This window comes from Mandrillus leucophaeus, unplaced genomic scaffold (genome assembly GCF_000951045.1).
Source record: "Mandrillus leucophaeus isolate KB7577 unplaced genomic scaffold, Mleu.le_1.0 Scaffold93, whole genome shotgun sequence".
Taxonomy (NCBI): domain Eukaryota; kingdom Metazoa; phylum Chordata; class Mammalia; order Primates; family Cercopithecidae; genus Mandrillus; species Mandrillus leucophaeus.
Window position 1 is genome coordinate 1565684 of NW_012110141.1, and position 12635 is coordinate 1578318.

The window sequence follows — 12635 nt, forward strand, 5'->3', positions numbered from 1 at the left end:
GTCTTGAACTCCTGACCTCAGGTGATCTGCATGCCTCGGCCTCCCAAAATGCTGGGATTACAGGCGATAGTCACTGCATCCGGGAGTTTTCTTACCTATAAAATGATAGTTCAGGATGTTAGCAACCGTGAATCTGTATGAGTCTGCAGCAACTTCAATTCTTGCCTCCTCAGAAGAAAGAATTTGACTGAGGAGTGTAAGTCAGAAAGGAGAGACCGAGGCAAGGTTTAGAGAGTGTCGATGAAAACAGTCAAACTGTGTTAAATATTTGAAGACATTTATTCTGAACCAAATATGAGTGACACAACCCTCAGGAGGTCCTGAAAACATGTGCCCAAAGTGGTCAGGGTGCAGCTTGGTTTTATACATTTTAGGGAGGCAAGAGACATCAATCAAATACATTTGAGAAATACATTGGTTTAGTCCAGAAAGGTGGGGCAATTCAAAGGAGGGCAGGCACCTTCCAGTCTATAGGTGAATGTAAACATTTTCTGGTTGACAGTTGGTTGAGTTTGTCTAAAGACCTGAGATTAATAGAAAGGAAATGTTCAGGTTAAGATAAAAGATTGTAGAGACTAAGATTCTTCTTTAGTGGCTGCCCTTAGAGACAATAGATGACAAATGTTTCCTATTCAGACCTTTAGAAGGTGCTAGACTCTCAGTCAGGTGCGGCGGCTCACACCTGTAATCCTAGCACTTTGGAGGGTGGGGCGCGGGGGCAGGGTGGGTGGTGCTGAAGCAGGTGGATCGCAGTGAGACCAGGAGTTCAAGACCAGCCTGGTCAGTGTGGTGAAACCCTGTCTCTATTAAAAATACAAAAATTAGCTGGGTGTGGTGGCAGGCACCTGTAATCCCAGTTACTCGGGAGGCTGAGGTAGGAGAATGGCTTGAACCCGGGAGGCAGAGGTTGCAGTGAGCTGACATGGCAACACTGCACTTCAGCCTGGGCAACAGAGTGAGACTCTGTCTCAATAAATAAATAAATAAACAAATAAATAAATACATAAAGGTGCTAGACTCTTAATCTCTTCAGGTGGGAGGGCCTGGAAGAAAAATATCTAGCTATGTTACCAGAAATTCTTTACAGATGCAAATTTTCCCCCATAAAGGATGGCTTTGCAGGGCCATTTCAAAATATGGCAAAGAAACATGTTTTGGGATAAAATATTTTGATTCTCTTGTCATGTAATATTATGCCAGAGTCAGACTAAAAAGTCACAATATATAGGGTTAAATAAAACCCATCTGATGAGAATTTTTGGTCTGTAGGGCACGACTCCCCAGACCCCTTAGATAGGAATTTGGAAGATAAGAAAAAATCAGAGCTTAGTCCTCAAGCAGGAGTGAAAGTTTATTCAAAAGCTTTAGAGCAGGAATGAAAGGAAGTAGAGTACATTTGGAAGAGGGCCAAGGGGGCACCTTGAAAGATCGAGTGCACAGTTTGACCTTTGACTTGGGGTCTTATAGGCTGGCATACTTTCAGGGTCTTGGGTTACTTCTCCCAATTCTTCCCTCGGGGTGGGCTGTCCACATGTGCAGTGGCCTGCTAGCACTTGGGAGGCGAGTATGCACGGTGTATTCGCTGGAATTGTACAGATGCTTTCTCGAGGCGTTCTTCCTTTACCAGTGTAGCATTCCCACAGGAAGGTCATTTACCAATTAAACTCCGCCACTTTGGCTCTTAGTGCACGTGCTTGAGCTCACCCGCCCAGTTCCTGAGATCTTATTGGGAAGCTGCTGATCATCACTTTCAGGTTTTTTCTATCTATTTGGAGCCTGCCTTTCCCTGGTGCTGGCTGCAACCAGTTATTATTTGAGAGAGACAGTGTAACAACCATCTGACTCACCTGATGGTCACCTGACATTCCTGGTTGGGGTGGGGGGCCCTCTCCTGCACTGCACATGTCTGCCTGACTATCTACTGTAACAAGGACACCATCAGATGATTGCTAAGGTTTCTCCCCATGTGAGGAGTCCTGAGAAAATGGTATTATTGGAGATACTGAAGAGTCCTCAGAGAAAGTCTAGATGGCCTAGACAGCCTGTGGCGCTCCATGTCACCCTGCCACCAACGTCTCGCTATCTTTTGTCATCCTCTGATCTCCTCCTGCTCAACCCTATTTCAGGGGAGGAGGAAAGAAATGTAGAAAAGATAATGAGGCAAAGTGGCGATGGGTAGTGAGAGGATGATGAAGTGGTAGATAATGGGAGAGTGGAGGGAAGACACAGAAATTATACACATATACTTTTTTAGAGAAAGGATATGGGGAAAAGATAGGGGGCATCAAAGAAAGAACATTTACCTTCTTTTTTCATCAAATAAAATAATCGCTGACATTTATTAAGCCCTTGTCCTAGGCCTGGCACCTTGTTCAGTTTTTCACATGCATCATTTCATTTAGCCCTCATACATCTCATTTTATAGATAAGTGAGAAACAGACTTATAAAATTAATCAGTGTGTCCAATATCACTAATTAGTAAGAGATAGGACAAGGCACTGAACTTTATTATCTTTGACCCCTGAGCTTGTACTTATAAATACTAGCCCACATGGCTTTCCTACCAGCATTTCCTCTGAGCTAGGGAATGTCACCATTTTCCTTATGGCCATCAGCATTTAGACTCGATGTCATTGCTGACCTACAGTGATGAGCTCATCACCATAGGCAGACAGATAGGCAGGCACCTAGCCATGCACTCACTCACCCACTGATGACACTCAGGAAGGCTTCGTGAAGACAAGTAAAGACAATGAATATTATAAATAGAAAGTATTTCTTGTGAGGTGCCATCATGTAGGGAAAGCTTCTTAACTAACTCTGGCTGGGTCTAATGTTGAAACTAATTCTTGGCTGGCAAGGTGGCTCACGCCTATAATCCCAGAACTTTGGGAGGCCAAGGTGGGCAGATCACAAGGTCAAGAGATCGAGACCATCCTGGCCAACACGGTGAAACCCCGTCTCTACTAAAAATACAAAAATTAGCTAGGTGTGGTAGCACATACCTGTAGTCCCAGCTACTCGGAAGGCTGAGGCAGGAGAATCACTTGAACCATGTAGGCAGAGGTTGCAGTGAGCCGAGATCATGCCACTGCACTCCAGCCTGATGACAGAGACTCCATCTAAAAAAAAAAAAAAAAAAATTATTTATTGTTCTTTCTGGGTAGAAGATAGTTCCTGCACATGTGCCCAGAAGATCACAGGTACCTGTGGTTTGTTGGGGGATAATATACATAAAAATAAGTGGTGAATATCCATAGCTAACCACAGCAAATGTTCTCAGTATTATACCTATCAGAAAACCCAAGAAAGCCTCATTGTAGGATATCTCTAGGTCACCCTCTAGCGATTATGATTGATGATCACAGAGCTGTGATGCGATGATGTCCCATTAGGGGTCTTCCACCTGCTTATCATTTCTCTGCCTGATATTTCAACTGTAAATTTGTGAGGAAATTTGGGAAAGACTGCATCAGACCCCTATCCGATAGTCTCCAAGCTGTATGCACTTTCCCTGGATCTTTCTCTGTTTCAATGCAGGGATATTACATCGGTTTTGGAATCACTCAGAGTCACGTTCAAATTCTGCCTCTGCTGTTTATTGAGTGAGAAGCAGTGGTACGAATCCCTTGTCCTTGAAACTGCTGCATTCTCTCCTGTAGAAAGGAATTACGGCAGGTGTTATGAGGATCAGGTGAGCTAGCACACACAATGCACCAGCACAGGGCCTGGAATATGGCAGGTGACCACTCACTGCAAACTCTTATTCTTCATGTTTCAGTTATGTATTGCTATATAAAATACCAATCCAGGCCTTAGCGGCCCCCAGGACTACACCCATTTGTCATGAAGAGCTTTACTTGAATAATAACCATTTATTTGCTCATAGTTCTGTAATCTGGGCTGGGTTCTTCTACTGGTCTCACCTGGGGTAGTTCATGCTCTCATGCTGACCATCAGGAAGCTGAACTGGGGCCAGAAATCCAAGACAGCATCACTCACGTGCCAGGAAGCCTGGCTGGGGTGCCTGGGCCAGCTCGGATTAAGCCTCTGCCTGGTGTAGTGCTCTGTTGTCAGCACCTTAAAATTCTTAACAATTTTAAAACAAGGAACCCTGCATTTCATTTTACACGAATCCCTGAAAATTGTGTAACCAGTCCTTGCAGCTGGATCTCCTTCTATACTAGCTCAGGGCTCCAAGGGAGTGAAAGCAAAAGCTGGCAGGCTTCTTAAGACCAAGGTTAGAACTGGTATGGTATCACTTTGCCACATTCTATGGGCCAAAGCAATTCACAAGGCCATCCCTGATTCCAGAAGAGGAGCAGGAAAATCTTTATGGCCATCACTCGACCTCCATTTCCTACTTTCAGCATTTTCAGCAACTGGGTCCTGAGAGAGCTCTTCTGGTGCTAAGAAGCAGATACCTCCCCAAGTGACCTCATAAAAAGAGGAGTATGTGGTAGAGGGTTGGAAATCTCTCAGAAATGAGGCATAACCCCATCTTAGGAAAGTGGAAAGAGTTAGAAACTCAGGATCTGAGGCTACGCCTTGCTTCTCAGTGGTCACATTGACTTCCTTGGTCAGTCATGGCTTGAGGGGAGGTCAGGGAAACTGGTCACTCAGAAGAGACAGCTGCCCTTTACAGAGACTGTGGGCAGGCCAGCTCTCTATAAGAGGCTGTGAATAAGCTAGGGTATATCCCCTGATAGAAATGTTTTTTATCAGCCATTTATGAAGCACCAATAATTATATGTAAGACAGTATCTTGGCCTACAGGGATATGACTCTAGGAGAGCAGGGCTTCTTTGTTTCAGTCACATAAGGGTATATCTCTTTAACTCTAATTGAAGTCGGGGATGGGGGCAGGTGAATAATCAGAGGTTTATTCTTACTGTCCTTGTGCTTGGGGAGTCAGCCCCAGTCCTTGGTGACTGGCTCACATATCCTCATGTGGCTAGCAACACCCACCTACCATGGCGGTGCAGGAGAACGCTTAACTCACTGTTATCTCCAATGCCTGGGTCCAAGCGATTCTCGCCTCAGCCTCCGGAGTAGCTAGGACTACAAGTATGCACCACCATGCCTGGCTAATTTCTTTTACAGAGATGGAGGTCTTGCTATGTTACCTAGCCTGGTTTCAAACCCCTGGCCTCAATCAATCCTCCCACTTTGGCCTCCCAGAACCCTGGGATTACAGGGGTGAGCCCCCGCACCTGGCAGAGAATGCATTCTTTTACCAAAAATGCCAATTCACCTCAAAGAAAAGTTGAGTGAAGAAGGATGAGAAATTGTGACTTTATCTTACTTACTTTGGTCCCGCTCCAAAGAAGATGACAGACTGAGGCCCACAGAAGCAGGGATTCCCATATGGACTTGGGAATGTCATTACCATCTCCTTGGGGCATGCAGAGGAGAGCGGTCACCATCTCTTGACCTCTCTCGTCAGCATGCTTCCCACTTCCCTACTCTACTTCCTCATGGTTTCCTTCCTTCGTGCCCTCAGTCTAGTGTCCCTACCCCTGTCCTAGAGACCCCATCTCTTTTCCCCAGTACATAGCACCCCTCCTCGGTCCCTTATCACACATTCCACTCAGCTGGCGCTAACGCTTTCCTTGGCCCAGCTTTGCCAGCTGTGAAAAGCAAGGGGTGAGGTGCAGTCCATGAGATGGTAGAGATGATATAATTGATGATCAGATCCAGGGCAGGCGCCCAGCAGCAACAGCTGTGGCAAATTTCTATATAAGCTAGCTGAGAAACAAGCTAATAAAATGAGCTTATTTCCCAGTGACAATGCAATCTAGTGTTCTATGACCAGCTCCTCGCAAAACAATAACCCTGGCATTATGACAAGATTCACGTTAACTGTGCAGGGCCCTGTCTTGACTACCCAGGTGGCTAGCATCTACTTGGATAAGAATGTCCTGATCTTCAAATCTCTTCCCCGATAAAAAGAGGGCGGCTGCTCTCAAGGAACTTCAGTCAAGGGGAGTGGGGGAGACAGTCCCATACGCAGACAAAAAACTAGAGGGTGAAAGGTCAATGAGTGGTGGGAAGGAGAGGGAAAGAAGCTTCCAGAAGTAAGTGCTGAATGGGAGATTAAACTTGGCTGGGGGCCACGGTGGAGCACAGGTGTAATGGAGGGTGGAGCCTCTTTCAAACCTCACTCCTCGCTGTGTGCGCGCCTGTCCGTTTCCACTGGAGTGGCGGTGTTTTCTCGAGGCAGGGGATGGCTTGCTTCCATCTGGAGTCTTCGCTAGAACTCCCTCCTCCTCCTGCTTCCTTTCACCCATTCATTCCAAACATACGTTGAGCTGCACATTCTGGGTTCCCAACTGGAAAGGCCTCACGAGGGAGATTTTAGGACTATGCCCACTTGCCACGATTTTACTTTACTTGGTTCCGACTTCTACTCCTTTCCCTGAGCTTCACAGGTTTTGGGCAAAAAAGCCCACAGCCTCCCTGAGTCCTTCAGTTACGCTGCGCACCCTCTCACTTTGCTAGTTTCCAACCACTCGCTGCTGAATAGGTTGGAACACTTCTGCTTCCGATGCTCCGAAACACCCTGGACGCATGCGCAGTAACTCTTTCCCCCCAACCCCGCCCCCTGGTCGCCTTCCCCGCCGCCCCGGGCGGTGCTTGCTGTCTCTAGGCCCCATTTAAAGCGCTGCGTTTGCTGGGGAGCTCTTAGTTCAATTCTTGGTGGATTAGGGCCATTGAGAGTCTTAATCAATTGTTGGGTTCCACGCGATCCTCTTTAGAAACTTTTTGCTTAATATGCATCTAGAGACATTCACGGCCCGCCTGCAGAGTTGGAGCCGTTGGCGTGGAGCCTGGGAGGCTGCAGGCAACCCCCAGGCTTCTAAACAGCAACGTCAGTTTAATTATTACAGATCCGTTATGGCTGCCAAGTCCTCTCTTTCTTCCTGGTTATTAACGGGAAAACTTGCTGCCCAGTGGCTTTGTTTCAAGTGATGGTCCGTGTGCTTTGATACCCTCAGGGAGCACTTACAGGCTAGGTGGACACAGGTGGGCTGCGGGACTCCGTGTGTTTACCTTCCAAAGGAATGCACTGCAAACATGCTGCACACAGGAGACAGGGAAGCCTGGCGAGGTTGGGTTTCCAGGTGCCACTGTATGCCCTATCAGTTCCACTGATACCCTTTCTTTCTTCTACTTGGAGGCCCTGGTCGCTGGCTCTCGCCAGACAATGCAAACTGGCACTACAAGTGGAATAGACCAGACATTTATTTTCTGGTAAATCAGGCCTCTGTCCTGCCTGCATCTTTGGCCTGATTCTGATTAATGTTGTCAGAAGCAGATGCAATGTGTGGGGGTGTTGGCTAAACTTTCTGGAAGTGTCTATTGTAAATAGTGTTACCTTACATTTTGGGCAGCACTTTTGAGATTCCAAAGCACGTTCCCATGCATTATCTCATTGGGTTTCCTCACTAGATTGGAAGAAGGTGGAGGAACTCTTACCCTCTTTCACAGTGAAAACACCCTGAAGCTCAGAGCAGTGTAGTAACTTTGCCAGAGTTGCAGGACAAGAAAGTGAAGGAATAAGAAACCAGGTCTTCTGGTCCTTAGTCTAGACACTTTTGGCAGTCACACATACTTTTTTATTATCTCACTAATAACCCTGATAATCTTGTTGGATAACAGAACAATTTGTTCATCCGTGTCGTGTTCTCTCATTGCATGAAGGAAGTGATGAGGGAACTGATTTCTCAGTTGGTTTTTAGAGCTATAATGCCTTGAAAATCACTCCCTTATCCTTGCAACCAGTGATTTGTCATCTCCCAATATGGGGTAAAAATAGTAAAGGTAAAAACTAGCTGCCAAGCTAATGCCACAAAAATCAAGTAGGAACTGCGCTGGATTCAGTAACGTCGATCCAGAGAGAGCACTGCTCCTCAAGACGGGTGCAGCACCAAGGACTTAGGGATTAGGAATGTGTACAGCTCTCCAAATTGTTTTCAACCAAGGCAATGCTGCATTTCCTCCAGTAATTTCATAATTAAAAACTTAGTGATGATCAGAAATTTAGATCGTTTTTGTTTGTTTGCTTGTTTTTTTGAGACCGGGTCTTACTCTGTTACCCAGGCTGGAGTGCAGTGACACAATCGTAACTCACTGCAGCCTTGAACTCCTGGGTCGGTGCTTCAGCCCCCCTACTATCTGAGACTACAGGCAGGCACCACCATGCCTAGGTAGTTTTTGTATTTTTTGTGGAGATGGGGTTTTGACATGTTTGCCAGACTAGTCTTGAACTCCTGGGCTCAAGTGAACTGCCAGCCTTGGGATTATAGGCATGAGCCACCGTGCCTGGCCAGAAATTTAGTTTTTAAATCAGGCTGTGTGAGGTTGGGTTTAAGAATATTGAAGCTTGGCTCACGTCTGTAATCCCAGCACTTTGGGAGGTCGAGGCAGGCGGTTCACCTGAGGTCAGGAGTTTGAGACCAGCCTGACCAACACGGTAAAACTCCATCTCTACTAAAAATACAAAAATTAGCCGGGCGTGGTGGTGGACGCTTGTAATCTCAGCTACTCAGAAGGCTGAGGCAGGAGAATTTCTTGAACTAGGAAGGCAGAGGTTGCAGTGAGCTGAGATGGTGCCACTGCACTCCAGCCTGGGCGACAGAGTGAGACTCTAAAATAAATAAATAAATAAATAAATAAATAAATAAATAAATAAATAATATTGAAGCTATCATCTAGGTTTGAGGGAAAGCAGTAGAAAGGGGAAACATTCTCTTAAATTTTGCCCATGCATTAATCATAGGAAAAGTCAAGAGTGAATGGAAAGTCATTCCTCTGGGACCAAGTGATCCTTGTTGACTAATTTTCTTTAGGAGCTGGTTTTACCTCAGAGTTACAGAAAAGGAACAGTCTAGCAGACATCATCACTGATGGCTACCTTCATTCATTACTTTGGTTACTTATAAACATTCATTGAACACCCACTTTGGGCCAGGTACCAGGGATACAATGATGAGAAAAGACACAATTTTGATGCTTAGCTTTTTCTGTTGAAACATAATTGTATTCTATTTTTCTGTTGCCTTCATTTTTCTCCCACTCCCGCCCCCCAACTCCATCTAGCTCTCTAGTTTTGATTCCCGGTCGTTTGCACCATTTTTGGTAAGACACTCCAGAAAATGAATTACTGGTACAGCAAGACATTCCCTCCCCCACTCATCTATTCCAATTCCCATTTTTCTTCAGGATTTAAACCCCAAGTCTTCCTTCTTCATACATTGCAAATCCTCTACTGGGGATGGTCCTACAAGGCCAGTGATGGTGAATATTATATGAATTAGATTGTAATCTTTGCCTCTACATAAATTTCTTCTGACTGCATCTGCTTTAAAGCAAAATCTCCTGTAGTGAGCCTTGTGGTTTAACTGTCTTTCCCCTTCTTGATTCTCCAAGGAACTCCCAGTCCCCCTGTTGTCAGCCATATGGTTTCAGTATTGACCCAACTTGTAGCTTGAGGGAAGAACCTTGGTTAGCATGAGCCATTCTAATCAGAGTGAACCCAAGGAATTCCACTGGGAATTCTGGGACACAGGAGCTGTCTTCTTTGTGGGGAGTGGTGGTATGGGATTGTGAAGCTCAGGGCTGCTAATGCCATGATGGATGAGCCCAGAATTTCCAGGGAGCACTGCTGAAAGCCTGAGGGTGAGTGCCAACCAAGAGGAAGCAGAGATGGAAAATGGACTTAGGACATGATTTTGAATCAAGCTGGGTCTGAATCAATGCTATCTCTGAATTATTCTGCCAAGTGAACTACTAAACTCTACCACCCCCTTTAAAAATGCCAATTTGACTTTGGTTTTCTATCACTTATGAAAAAAAAGATTGCCAGTTGAACCCTACCTATCTAAGGCAATGGGAAGTACTGCTTTAAGCACACACACACACACAAATACAGGATGTTCATACCCCGGCCATACCCTGAATTCTAAGAATATATTTATAACCTTTAGGTTTGTTTGCAAAATGATACATAATCAGTAATAGTTTTACAACATTTGAGATAACAAACATTTAAAAATGCATTCAAGACTGGGCGCGGGGGCTCACGCCTGTAATCCCAGCACTTTGGGAGGCCAAGGTGGGTGGACCATGAGGTCAGGAGATTGAGACCATCCTGGCTAACACAGTAAAACCGTCTCTACTAAAAAATACAAAAATTTAGGCAGGCGTGGTGGCGGGCGCCTGTAGTCCCAGCTACTCGGGAGGCTGAGGCAGGAGAATGGCATGAACCCAGGAGGCTTGCAGTGAGTGGAGATGGCGCCACTGCACTCCAGCCTGGACAACAGAGCAAGACTCCATCTCAAAAAGAAGAAGAAGAAAAAAATACATTCAAAGCAAAACAAAAGTTCCTGGTCTTTGAAAGCATACTTGCAACCACAATTACCAATGACAACTCTAAATTTTGTTTTCTTTTGAAAACAGATCTATTGCCATGGAAAACACTCTTTATAGAATAGAATTATGGAATTTAAAACAATGTGTGGCATGACAAACCCAATCAGATCCGTGCAGTATGTTCATGTTTAATTTTCGTGAGGTTCTTCTGTGATAGTGACAACTGTACCTTTGACCTTGCTGAAGGAGGGAGGCATGAAGCTAATCAGAAGATTTTCTCTAATGAGCTTTCACAGAAAAGTTTTCCAAATAAAATGAAGAGGGGCTAACATGGCATATCAAGTTTCTCTAATTTTCAGGAAACAAAGGTACTAATTTGCTTTACTCTTAGAGATTCTTAAAACGCTTCTTTTCTAACTGCATTATGAATATATAATCAGAGGACCAACGTTCAATATCTTTTTTTATGCCATCACTTTAAAAAGTGCAGCCATGCTCCCCACTTAACTATCTGGAGTTGAGAAACTATCTGGGAGTTAGCCCAGAAAGAGTGTGAACAGCTAGAGCCAATATTGACAAATCCTTATTCTCCAACCCCACAAGTCTCTCTCCTAGGTAGGCTCATGGGGCTCTCAATTATACTCTATCATTCTTACTTTAGACACTAGTCCCACTTCTTTGGTTATCTATATTCTGTGCCCACAAATCAGAGGCATCAAGTTAAAAAAGCTGAAAGCTTCTAGAATGGCACTATCCAGTATGGTAGCCAGTAGCCCCATCTAGCTATTGAGCACTTAAAATGTGGCCAGTCCTAACTGCAATGTGCTGTAAGTATAAACTACACATCAGATTTTTGAAGACTTAATATGGAAAAAAAAGACTGTAAAATATTTTTTTATAGTGGCAGCATATTGAAATAATATTTTATATATATTGGGTTAAATATAATAGTAAAGTTAATTTTGCTGGTTTCTTTTTATGATGATGATTATTTTTTGAGACAGGGTCTAACTCTGTCACCCAGGCTGGAGTGCAGTGACACGATCATGGCTTACTGCAGCCTCAACCTTCTGGGCTCAAGTGATCCTCCCACCTTAGCCTCCCGAGTAGCTGGGACTACAGGCACATGCCACCACACTTGGTTAATTTTTACATTTTTTTGGTAGAGATGGGGTTAGCCATGTTGCCCAGGCTGGTCTCAAACTCCTGGGCTCAAATGATCTGCCCACCTTGGTCTTCCAAATTGCTGGTATTACAGGTATGAGCCACGGCACATGGCCTATTATTATTTTTAATATGGCTACTAGAATTTAAAAATTACATATGTGATTTGCCTTACTTTCTTATTGGTCAGTGCACTTCTAGAAGCAGGTCTACTCATCATTCATTCATTTAGTGAATCAACAAATATTTATTGGGTATCTTTTTTGTGTTTGAGTGTGAGGTTAGGGGATAAGAATGCAGCAGTAAACGTGTTCCTGCGCTCATGAAGCAAATATACCTATTGTAGCACAAAAGAGATTGCAAAAAACAAACCCAAATGGACCCCAGGTATCTAAAAGCAGGGGATATTTAATCAGGAATATTCTAGGTTACTAGGGTTATTATGGCTATTAGAGTTAAGGTCCAGGATTACATAAGTTAGCATCTAACCCTTATTGTTATAGGGCAGAATCTAATATAATAGGTGTTGATGGTATAAATGGCCATCCTTGAGTTAGTCAGGAAAAGGTTACATGCTATGGGCTCTGTTCTAGTCTACTTTGTACTGTGGCTACTACACATGTATATGATCTTCCTCAAGGAACGGAGATGATTTGGAGGGCAGTTACAATGTTTTTTGACCTTGGTCTCAACCCAGTGTCTCCCAAAGAGTAGGGAAATACATATGGAATTAAAATATGTCATGTGTACTCATTTTAAAGCAGTTAGGTGTATCATATACTATAAAAAGAGTTCTTCCCCAAATACCTAAAAAATAAAAAGTTTAGCACTTAAACTGGTGAGTTTTAATTATTATTTTTAAAGTCCTCTTTCAGTCTATAAATTCATGCATACCTGATGGTATAAACAAAAAGTTCTGAAATATCCGAACTAAGTCATCATTCATGACTACCAGGGTTAAACATTGCAGAAGATACTGTTGGATATTGTTATTTGATGGAGGCCAGGATGATGCATCTGTCTTCTCTCTGAAGTGCTTTACAAAACATTATGAGTTGTCAGCAAAACAAAACACAAAACATGAGTTGCAAAGGGA

At 44.1% G+C, this 12635-nt stretch overlaps 1 long non-coding RNA gene across 1 annotated transcript in view; it reads right to left on the reverse strand.

Moving 5' to 3' along the window:
- LOC105532057 overlaps nt 1-6251 on the reverse strand; it is a 17277-nt gene extending 11026 nt beyond the window's left edge. Inside the window, exons 1-3 of the long non-coding RNA XR_001004900.1 lie at nt 6166-6251; nt 5256-5393; nt 3578-3657 (exon numbers count right to left, since the gene is read on the reverse strand). This is a non-coding gene — a long non-coding RNA (uncharacterized LOC105532057). The remainder of the gene's footprint in view (nt 1-3577; nt 3658-5255; nt 5394-6165) is intronic.
- Nucleotides 6252-12635: the final 6384 nt, after the last annotated feature.